Below are 11,802 nucleotides of genomic sequence, written 5' to 3'. Positions count from 1 at the left end.
GGTATTTTGCCTGCTGTTATGTCTGTGCCACATGTGTGCCTGATGACTCTGGTGTGAGGGAAAAGGCTAGTGCTCCAAACCAGGGAGCTGTACCTCCAGATTTACTGGACTTTAGCTAAAACCCCCAGCACAACCTAGTCATAATAATCTGCCTTTAATTCTAGCACTAGGAGACAGATGCTGATGGATCTCTCTGAGTTTAAGCCCAACAAATTCTCCAAAGTGACTTCCAGGAGAGTCTAGACACAGAGAAACCTTGTCTGGACAAATGTAAAAACAAGGGTTGGCAAGATGGTTCCTCAGTTAAGAGCACTGGCCGCTCTTCTAGAGGTCCTGAGTTCAATTCTCAGCAACGACATGGTGGTTCACAACCATTTTTAATAGGGTCTTATGACCTTTTCTTGCCTGCAGATATACATGCAAATACAATACACATATACATGAAATACATAGATAAACATTTTTGTTTAAGGGGGGGGTTATAAAACACACCTGGGATTCCAGCACAACAAACAAGACTCTTCCACTATCTCTTGACACTAAATAGAAGTGAAACATGTAAGGATTCAACACAGACACGCTGGGCAGGCTGAGCACAGGGGGGGAACACATCCTCTGGATTGTGACATTCTTGTTTTAAAGTTTTGGGGTTCTTTGTGTAGCTCGTGTGTGTGTGTGTGTGTGTGTGTGTGTGTATAACTGTGTGTGTTTATGTGTGTGAGTGTGTGTGGTCATGCACGATCACATTGGTGTATATGAGCCATCAATTTAACAAGGTGTATTTGCTTGAGGGGAAAAGCAGTTTCTCAGGTGATGGCCTTTCTTGGTTTAGAGCAAGAGAGTTCATGAAGTGTTCTCGAGAATAGTCCATTTGGTGCAGTGAGTGCAGTTGAGTTCAGAGTTGGCTTTTCCAAGTAAAGCTATATAGTGATAAGCAGAGAGATGCCAGTTTGAATCCCTGAGACAGCAGAGGACTATGAGCCAGGACAGCTGAGTTTAATCAGCCAGCCAGAGTTCAGACAGAAGAAGATATTGTCAGCTCATTTAGTAGTAAGTCTCAGAGGTTGAAAACATTCTATGTTTATGTTAGCAAATGGAGAATGGAGCTGCAGCCTTCCAGATCAGGGCATGCAGAAGACGAGATTGTGCTGGAGGTGGTGGTGCACGCCTCTAATCCCACCAGTCAGGAGGCAGATGCAGGCAGATCCCCGTGTGTTAGAGGCCAGCATGGTCTACAAAGCAAATCTAGACCAGCCAAGGCTACATAGAGAAACCCTGTGTAGAAACACAAAACACAAAAAAGATGAGATTGTTTGGAGGTGACCCAACCCGCGGTCCAGTTATTCGGGGCGTCGAAGGGGGTCGCGATCTGGGAATGAAGAACGGGCGAGAGAGAAGACAGGACTCAAGGAAGTATAACGTGTCAAGAGTCGTTTACTGAAAGCGGGTGTTTGAATTTAAAGCATGGTTCGGGGAGGGCGGGGGTAGGAAGGAGTGCAGTGGGAAAGTACAGAATCTTCTGGGGTAAGAACCCTGGGGTAATGTGGGGAGGGGGAGGAAATAGGTGGCTTTTCTCAGAAGTCACAGTACACTGAATGTTCCTTTTCTCAGGGCCAGGCAGAATGTCTGTGGTTTCTCAGAAGTCACGGTACGCTGAATGTTCCTCTTCTCAGGGCCAAGCAGGATGTTTGATAAGTTCTTTCAACAGTAGGCTTGAGGCCAGCTGGAGTCCGGCTCAGCCAGGGGTCTCTTGGCTCCCAACATCTCCCCCTTCCCTTTTTATTAAGGGCCCTAGCACCACCTTTTGCCAAATAAGGTCTCACACATTCCTGAGAGTGCTCGCCGTCGGGGTGGCAGAAGGCGAAAACTGGCGCCACATCGGGGCGCAGCATCTCGCAGCTCTCTATAGTTTGTTGTATGGGCAATGAGCTTAGGAAAAGGAAATGGTCCGATCAAGGCTGGAGCATGACTCTGGACTGACCGATCGAGGACCATCTTGGAGGTGACACTCAGTGCCATCCCGCGTGCAATGGGCAATTTTCCCCGCGGGGTGCAATGGCCACTGGGTGCACGCAGATATAGGGTGCCTTTTGACATGCAATGGCAACTAGGGCCAGTCGAGTGCAAAGGCCACGCAGGAGAAAAGAGAGAGAGACTCATTGCAAGTTAGTTATTTGGGACTTAAAGGCTATCCGCCAGGCCTGAGGGGAATGGTCCGACCTCTAGGGCAAAAAGGCTGTGCGGTAGGAACTGAGGATGATGGAAGGGGGTTTGATGAGGTCACCAGAAACGCCTAGGGCAGAGCCAAGCCCTCCATCTGGCATCGCGTAATGCCTGGAAATGTAGGGGCTGTCCATAGGGCTGCGGTGAAGGCTGTTGGACCCCTGAAGTCTCTGTTTTGGAGGCATTATTTTTAGGATCTTCTGAGGAGAGGGGTGGTAATGGACCTGTATATTCTTGGTAGCAGAGTCAACCTGGCTTTTAACAAAGGTGGTTAAACGATGGAAGGCCCAAGGCCCAAAAGAAAGGAGGAGGAGGATCCCCACAAAGGGGCCCAGGAGGCTGGGCAAGAGGGTAGTGAGCCAGGGGGAGGAGGAAAACCAATTCTGATACCAGGATTCTTGTTTCTCTCTGGCTCGCTGGCGTTCCTCCAGGGCCTTGGAAACTTTGTCAAGGCTTTTTTGTGCCAGTCCTGTTTTACTAACATAGAAACAACATTCCTCTTTAAGACAGCACAGAGCCCCCCTCCTTGAGGAAAAAGAGATCAAGGCCTCTGCGGTTTTGAAGGACTATACCTCTGCAAGGAATCAAGGAATCTTTTATCTCTTGAATCCCATCTCTCATATTGGAAATATCACTACCAATAATTGTCTGGAGCTTCGACAAACCTTGTTTGGAGGTCACCAGGGAGGCAATTCCTGTACCTTCCCCACTGCACCAAGGCCCAAAATAGTGGCTATGGTGAGGGTCGTAATGGGCTCTCTTTTAGATCAGGGGTGGATGGCAGATGCCCTTACTCTATAAAGTTCAGGAAATCTTCAGGTTGTGGACGGAGAAGCGAGGGAGTAAGAGAACCGTCACACCCAATCAAACGTTTTTGGATAAACAAAGGGGTAAAGAGAAAGAGGGCCAGGCCTGAAGAGCAGGCAAAATAAGTACCATTAGGGGCTAAGGCAAACTTAAAGGTGGTATTTAATACAAGAGTCTGATTACAACCTCCATAGGTCTCTGGGGGGAAACATATTTGGTCCCAGAAAACAGGTGCCGAAACCAGAAATAGATTGAACTGTAATGGAGTTGTCAGGTTCGGATGTGGAAAGGGCGGAGATGTCTCATGGTAAAGGAGGGGGTGGAAAAGAGCGCGATGCCCTCATAGTAAGGGGGTGTGGGGAGAAACATATCCAACATTCTGGGTAAGTGGAGGAGTTAGTACTTTTAAGGGTCTGGATAGTGGCATTAGCGAGATAGCGAGATCAATAATGAGTTCTGCAGTACTAGGGGGACCAACAGGGATGGTGGGTTGGAACAGGGTAGGAAAGAAGAGCGGAGGGTGCAGAAGGATGAGGGTTGGCTGTAGCTTAGGAGCAGGAGGCTTAGGGGCGGCTGCTACAGGCTTATGAAGCATATTATTGGGGCCTGCAGAGGCAGCATTTTTATTGGGGACTTCTTTTAAGAGCCTGATTTTGAAGGTTAATCCCATGTCATAACCTTCTTTTAAAGGCGTAGGCCCCACTCAAAGCCCCTGACAGTCCAAGTTTGACGTTTACCTGGGGCGGTGAAGGATGGATAGGGGATTGCACCAACGAGGGGGGGGAATGAGCGCTATTGCAAAGCTTTTTTAAGTCATCAGGCGTATAGTGATTATTAACTTCAGGGTGTATCCAGGAACTAGTGACAGAGATATAATCCCAGGAAAAAGATGGCTTCCAATAAGTGGTTCCCGATGTCTCACATCTCCAGGAGGGACAAAAGAAATCATTAGAGCCTCCGCACTTGTAATCATTGGTCCGGGGACGATGAGAGGTGCCAGGGCAAACATATAGGCCTCCATTTAGTCCCCAGTACCCTTGTCTTCTTAGAGCCTTATGAAGCAGTATTCGTTCTAAATCATTGCGGCATCTGACATAGTCTTTTCCTCTTTTGGGCTGTTCGGGAGCCTTAGACTCACGCGGGGGCCAAAAAATGTCCTCAGTACCCCAGTTGAGGTTAGCCCCAAGTGCCAGTGCACAGAGGTCTACTTGGAGGACCGGCCAATGGGGCTGAGCCCCCAGGTGGCTACTGGAATTAACGATGTCGCCAGCCTGGTTTTCAATGACCCATGTGTAATTGAATATCACTTAGGGATTATAGCGGGGGAGGGAGGGGGGAGTACTTACCACTGGGATCAGGAGAATGAGGAAGAAGATGAGCAGGGACAGTCTATGAGAAACACATTTATTGATCTTCCTCAGGAACTTTCCCTGGGAGGTCCTCGTTGGGTTAGCCAGTTTGATTAGCCTTTCAGGAAGCCATCGAGCATTTTGTTGAGTCTGGTCATGACACAGGCGTGTCCCTTTGCCCCAAATGAGCACAGTGTCTGGTCCATGCCATTGATGAGTTCAAGGATCTTTCCATAGTACTTGAGCATAAGTATCGGTGGTTGAAGGATGCCAAAGTCTATCGGCAGCCGATTTTCCCTGACTATATCAAGGGTTAAAAAATTAAGGACAAATAAGGCATGATTTAATAAATTTTTAATGATTATTATTGGTGGGGTATAATATCCCCCCAGAATTTTTGAGTTTTAAAATCATATTTTTAAGGTTTGATGAGCTCTTTTCTACTATGCCTTGTCCTTGAGGATTGTAGGGAATTCCAGTAACATGTTATAATTTGTAATTGGGCGCAAAAGCTTTTAAAGGAGGAGCTAGTATAGCCAGGCCCATTGTCTGTCTTAATGGTGGAGGGCCGGGGCATAACTGTAAGGCAGGAGAGAACATGGCTGATTACATTCCTTGTAGTCTCCCCGGACTGAAGGGTGGCGTAAAGGAATCCACTAAAGGTGTCTATAGACACTCGGATGTATTTTAGCTTCCCAAAAGGGGCAAAATGGGTAACGTCCATTTGTCACAATTTCCTGGGGTGAGTCCCCGAGGGTTAATTCCCAGATGTGGTTCAGGGAGGAAGGTAATGCAGTGTTGACATTGACGTACAATCTGTCGGGTTCTGTTCTCTGGTAATGGAGAACATTTGTCTCAGGGTTTGAGCATTTAGGTGGTGTAGTTGATGAGCCTGTTGGGCCATCTGAAGGGGGTGCCGTTCTTGGGATAACAGAATTAAGAAGGTGTCTCTGGTGGCTAGATCGGCCAAATGATTGCCCTTGGCCAAAGGTCCAGGCGGACCAGTATGGGCACGAATATGCCCAACAAAGAAGGGGCATGTTCTTTGTTGGATACTTTGTTGGATTTTAGCAAAGAGAGGGAAGCATTAGTATCTGGCCGAATAAAGGGCACAGTTTCTAACAGAGGAATGGGAGCAAGCGACATAAGCGCTATCAGTATAGAGATTAAAGGGGCAGTCCTGTAGGGTTTGAAACACTTGGAAGACCGCAGTCAGTTCCACCAGTTGAGCAGAAGATAGATTAGTCTGAAACCTGGTAGTTTGTCCATCAATAACATAGGCAGCCACAGGAGGAGGAGCCATCAGTAAACCAAGGGGGCTTGTGGGATAGGGGTACTCTTGGTATGTTTAGGAAAAATTAAGGCTTGTTTACTGAGAAATTGGATAAGTTTGTCAGAGGGGAGATGGTTATCAATTTTTCCCTTGAAGGAAAAGCAATTGATGGCCCAGTCATCAGATGTTTGTAGTAGCCATTGAATTTGGGTGGGGCTATAGGGTTGGCTGACTATGTCCGGGTCTTTTCCAAATATTTTAAGGGAGCTCTCTCTTCCCAACCTGAGTATTTGGGCCACTAGGAGAGGATATGAGGAAAGGACTTTGGAAGGGGTAGCGGGTAAATGTAACCAGTATAACGGTTTATTTTGCCATAGCAAACCTGGGCGAAAAAGTGGTGGGGAGGATCAACAGCCAGAGAGGGGAGAGGGGGAGTAATATGAAATGGTCTGATTTGAAATAGCAGCCTCAACAACCTGTAAGGATTTTATAGCCTCAGGGGTCAGTTGTCGAGGGGAAGAGGGGTCAGGATCGCCCTGAAGAATAGAAAAAAGGGGCTTAAGGTCTCCAGTGGTGAGTTTTAAATAGGGGCGCAACCAGTTAATGTCCCCCAGGAGCTTCTGGAAATCGTTTAGGGTGTGTAAAGAATCTCTTCTATGTTCCAATTTTGAGTGAGAATCTTATGAAAATGTAACTCGTATCCCAAAAACAAATGAGGGGGCTGAAGTTGAACCTTTTCTGGCGCAATATGGAGCCCAAACTCTTGGAGTCTGGCTACTAGGGAGGACGCAACTTGCAGGAGCTCCTCACCATCCGCTCCCGCCAAAAGGATATCATCCATGTAGTGGATAAGGTAGAGATCAGGATGTTCAAGGCGAAAGGGATCTATGGCTTGGGCCACATACTTTTGGCAAAGAGTAGGGCTATTGGCCATACCTTGGGGAAGTACCTTCCACTGGAAGGGAGGTGAGGGTCCTACACAATTAACAATGGATAGGCTAAAGGCAAAGCGCTTGCAATCCTCCGGATGTAAAGGGATGCAAAAGAAGCAGACCTTAAGATTAATAACAATTTTTGAAAATCCCTTGGGAATGGCAACAGGGGAGGGGAGTCCTGGCTGAAGGGCTCCCATGGAAACCATAGTTTTATTTATTTCTCTAAGGTCTTGTAGTAGACGCCATTTACCCCCCTTTTTTAGGATGACAAAAATGGGGGTGTTCCAAGGAGATGTAGAGGGTTCAATATGGCCTGCGGACAGCTGTTCCTGCACCAACTGCATGGCCGCGGTGAGTTTTTTGGTGGGGAGGGGCCATTGGTCGATCCAGACAGGGGAGTCATTTTTCCAAGTAATCTTATCAGCCTGGAGTGCAGGGGGAGCAATGGCCCTTTAAAAACGAAGTATAATAACCCAATCCGTTCGATCTAGTTTGGGGGTGGTCTGGACAGGGGTTGGGCGTCCCTGACTATTTTTGCCCAAGCCCTGACCGGGGAGAAATCCCTGATCTAGCATTTGTTGTGTCACAGTAGGAGAGGGGCTGAAAAGGTAAACCCCCATCTGGGTTAATATATCTTGTCCCCAAAGGTTAACAGGTAGGCCAGGGACGATGAATGGCTGGATACAGCCCGTATTGCCATCAGGATCTTCCCATGTCAGAATCTGGGAACTTTGGAGGGTGTTGGGACAAGCCTATGTCCTGGAGGTGGGTTAGGGAGGGCTGGCATGGCCAGGAGGAAGGACAGGAGGCCTGAGATAAAACAGTGGAATCTGCTCCTGAATCGAGAATGCCTTCAAAGTATTTGCCATTAAGTTTGAGTTTAAGGTGTGGGCGTTCTCTGGTAATCTTCTGGACCCAATAAATGTCAGAGGATGGGAGCAGAGGGCCCCTTGGGGCCCCAATGAGGGCGTAGAGGTATCGAGAGGAAGAGGTAGGGCCTGAGCAATACGTTGGCCCTGACAGATGGTGAGGGGCCCTCTCGTGGAGGAGGCCGATTTTAATCTCCCAGTGTAATCATTGTCTACAAGGGAAGGGAAAATGGTAATGCCCTGAAGAGCCGCAGAGGCACGCGCTAGGATTAAGTAATAGGTTTTAGGCGGCGGGGGCCCAAAGACTCCTGTGGAGATGACTTGAGCGCCCGAATCAGGATTTAATATTGTGTAGGCGGAGGCACAGACGTTCAATCCTGCGCTTCCGGGGGAGGTGCGGCAAAGGTTTGTGGCATTTGGGGCAGGGGCTGAGGGGGAGGCAACAGTGGGCTGGATTGGGGCTGGCTGACCCCCGAGGCCGGCAAAAATTGGACAGGCTGGGGGGCCCGGGCTGGCCCCGCATCCCGTTTCCCAGACGAGGGGGAAGGGGATTACCTAAGACATTGGTTTTGGAGTGGCAGGTGTTAGCCCAATGTCGGCCCTGGCAGCAGCGGCGGCAGACCATTGTGGGGGATGGGCGGCCCATGTCAGTAGCAGCAGGAGGAGTAGATAAAGGTTTAGATTGGGGGCAGTTTTTGGCAAAGTGACCTAGCTGTCCGCAGCGGAAGCAGGACTGATTGTTAGATGGGGCCCCCATTACGGCTCCCACAGCAAGGTTGATAGCCTGGGTAACTTTATGAGTAAAGGGATCTACCTCTCAGCAGAGCTGAACCATCTCATCAATATCTTTACCCTTGTATTTTCCTCTGAGGACAGCCTTGCAGGCAGAATTAGAATTTTCATAGGCAAGTTGGTTTAGTAATTTATTTTCATTTTGGCCAGGGCCAAAAGACCTTTCAGCGGCTTCAAGGAGGTGAGCTCCAAAGTCACTGTAACTCTCCTGAGCTCCCTGAACAATCTTAGTCAGGGGAGAGAGAACGGACCCCTGGGTAGGGATCGCCCTCCAAGCATGGCGGCGCAGAGGCGGACTGAGCCAAAAGTCCTAGGGAAAAGCCTCTCTGTTTATCATCAAGAGCATATCTGCCTTGTCCAAGAAGCTTATCCAATGTCTACCCTCTGGTGGAAGCATGGCTACTTTGGCTGTTAGACCATGCTGTGGAGCAGCAGCGGTCTGACCAGTCTGTGCGCCAAGAGAGAAATTGGCGGTAAGGAAGACTTGAGACAGTATTCAGCAACAGAAAGGAGTTGTTTCTGTCCAGTCTCTGAATTGAGGTCTCAATTATGTCTCAAATAAGCCCCCAGTATGAAAAAATATTGTGTCCGAGGACATCATTTCCATCCCTATTTATTAAAACATTTAATTCACAACCGACCCGCTGCCATTTGTGTGACTCGATGGTCGGCCCGTCAATAATGAACCAGGGACATTTCTCATCGACAAAAATGAAAAATTCAACCAAATGTTTCTTTTTAACCCTGCCTCTCTCTGAGGGCGTCTTTGAGGCCCTTGATGAATTGAGCCTCTTTAGACAATGTCTTACCCATTCTGAGAAGTAGGACAGATGACTCACCTAATAGTTGAAGCGGCCGTGCGAGCGGCGACAACCATGAATTCCGAGGGTCTATCGCAGTGTGTCCTGGGAATGGGTCCTCTGCAAGAGGCTCAAGTGCTCTTATCAAGCAAGTCATCTCTTCAGTTCCACCTTCTTTCCCTTACCTCACATACCTAAGGCTAGGCTTTTTGCAGACAAGGTTTCTCTGTGTTGCCCTGACTATCCTGGAACTCACTGTGTAGACCTAGATTGCCTCGAACTAAGGGATTTACCTGCCTCCTCCTCTTGAGGACTGGAATTAAAGGCATGTGCCATCCTATATTGGCTAGGACACTTTCTTACAGGAGTTGGTTCCTAAGCTCTCCAGTGTTGTATTGATTTAAAAAAATACACTTGGAATGGGTTTTTTTTTTTTTTTACTTTTTGTTTTGCTTTATTTTATTTTATTTGACACATGGTCATATTTAGCCTAGGCTGGCCCCACAGTTATATAGCTGAAGATGACCTTGAACTCCTGACCCTCCTGCTTCCAGCTCCCAAGTGCAGTAATCACAGATTTCTCCACCACACATGGCTCATATTACTGTCCTTGACAGTCCAGAGTCAGTTCTCATTACAGTCTTGTGATCTAGGGTAGGAGCACGGCAGGCTGAGAGAACACATTAACTAACTATGAGAGATTAGTAACCAGCTTTCTCATCTGAGGATGGCACATTTCTCCTCTGGACTCATTCCTTTATAACCAGCTCTCAGGCTACTGATGATGGGGTCAGAAGGTAGAGTGATTTCCTTGGATGCACAAAGCCCTGGATTCTATTCCTGGCACAGACTCTACTGCCCCTGTCTCAAAAAGAAGTGAATAAAATATAACTTGCTTGGCCTGGAGATATGGTTCAGCAGTTCAGAGCACTGACTGTTCTTGCAGGAGGCGTGGGTTCGATTCCCAGCACCCAGGTGGTGGCTCACAGCTACCCATAACTCCAGAAGGTACTAATACCTTCTTCCAGTCTCCTTGGGCACTGCACTGAGGTGCATAGAAGCATAACTAAAATTAACAATGAACAAAATCCCAGTGTGGTGGCATATGCCTTTAATCCCAGAACTCTTTGGGAGACTTTAGCACCTTATCTCTGAGTTAGAGGACAGCTTGGTTTACAGAGTGAACTTCAGAATATTCAGGGTGACAAAGAAACCATATCTCAATTTTAAAAAAACCACCCAAACCATATATATCATATAAAATATATAAATTAAAACCTCTTTACAATTATGTCTAAAAATATTTAAAACTTCTTATCCTTTTCAGATGTGAACTGAAAAAGAGCAAGACAAAGTGCTAACACAGCAGGGAAGTGATCAGTTGAGTTCATCTCTTTCATCACCCAAGCAGGCCATGCTAAATACAGGAGCATCATCCAACCAGACCATGCCAGTGATACCTCCAACATCCATCCAGCCCATGTTAATGAGAGACCAGGAGTCATGGAAGAATTCTGGAGAAAAGTAACCAGATGAAGCTGGTGCCTCTGAAGTAGAATCCCTGCAACCTTCTCAGAGTTTGGACATCTCTAAAACCTGACATGCATCTTCAAAGCCTCCCAAGATGTCTATGCCCCAGGACATAGACACATTAGTGAAAACGTAGGCCTGGCCTGGGGATGATGATGCCTAAAGTTTTGATAAGTATCTCCTCTCAGGGAGCCTTGACTGAGGCAGAGAGTCTGTGAGGAACTAGCTTTGGACAAAGACCTAAACTCAAAACTCTGAGTTTTCTCTGAGCAAGGTTGCCAGAATGTTTCTCTCATGCTGTCCAGCTTACAGGTAGTTTCCACACTGACGGCCTCTATTAAACAGGCCTGTCCCAATTAAATGATTTCTTTGATTAGAATTGCTTTGGTCATGGGGTCTCTTCACAGCAATAGGAAACTCACTAAGACACTTGCTTTCTATTTACTGTTTCCTGTGCTAAGGAGTAAAGTTCACCATCTCTAGCATGTAAGTCAGGGGTATACTAAAATGCGGATATAACTCTTGCCCCTCAGTGAGGAATTCAAGGCAGGGCCTCTATCACTGAACCACAGCACCATGCCTTTGCAGTAGGATTATTGTCAGGTGCTCTTTCACTAAGCCATGCCTTCAGCTCTCACAGTGGGATTCTAGGCAGGTGCTCTATCACTGATCTGTGACCACAGATCCCCCAAGGATTCTAGGTATGTACTCTACCACTGATGCACACCCTAAAGCCCCACTAGGGGATTTTGGTAACTCCTCTACCCCAGAACCACGACCCCAATACCCTGTCATTACTCCTGAAAGGACTTCCTTTCTAAGTGTCCTGGCATTTACAGCTTCCACCTGAGGGATCCCACCCTAAACATCCTAGATCAGAAAGGGAGAGGTCCACGTGAGTCTCTATAGAGCATGCATGAAGAGATGTCTATAGGGATAAGTCTGTGCTAAGAGGTGGCTACTATAGGCAATGTCACTTTCCCTCAGGAAGGATGGCATTACTCTTTCATCTGAGCTTGGCAGTTGTGATTCTAACTCTCCTGCATCAGGGAGCTAGCTAGACAGGAAACGGAGTTCTGGGAGCCATGTACTAGGAAGCCTTTCCAGGAAATAATGTTGTTGACAGAAACAGGCACATCTTCCTGTTGGAAGTTTTGAGGACACTTAGGGGAAGAAAATTAGACCAGCAGATAGCTAGGCAGAAACATGACATCGTCTTAAGGA

The sequence above is a fragment of the Acomys russatus genome, chromosome 3 (assembly GCF_903995435.1).
Source record: "Acomys russatus chromosome 3, mAcoRus1.1, whole genome shotgun sequence".
Taxonomy (NCBI): domain Eukaryota; kingdom Metazoa; phylum Chordata; class Mammalia; order Rodentia; family Muridae; genus Acomys; species Acomys russatus.
The sequence above is the reverse complement of the archived record's forward strand: the minus strand, read 5'-3'. Positions refer to the sequence as shown.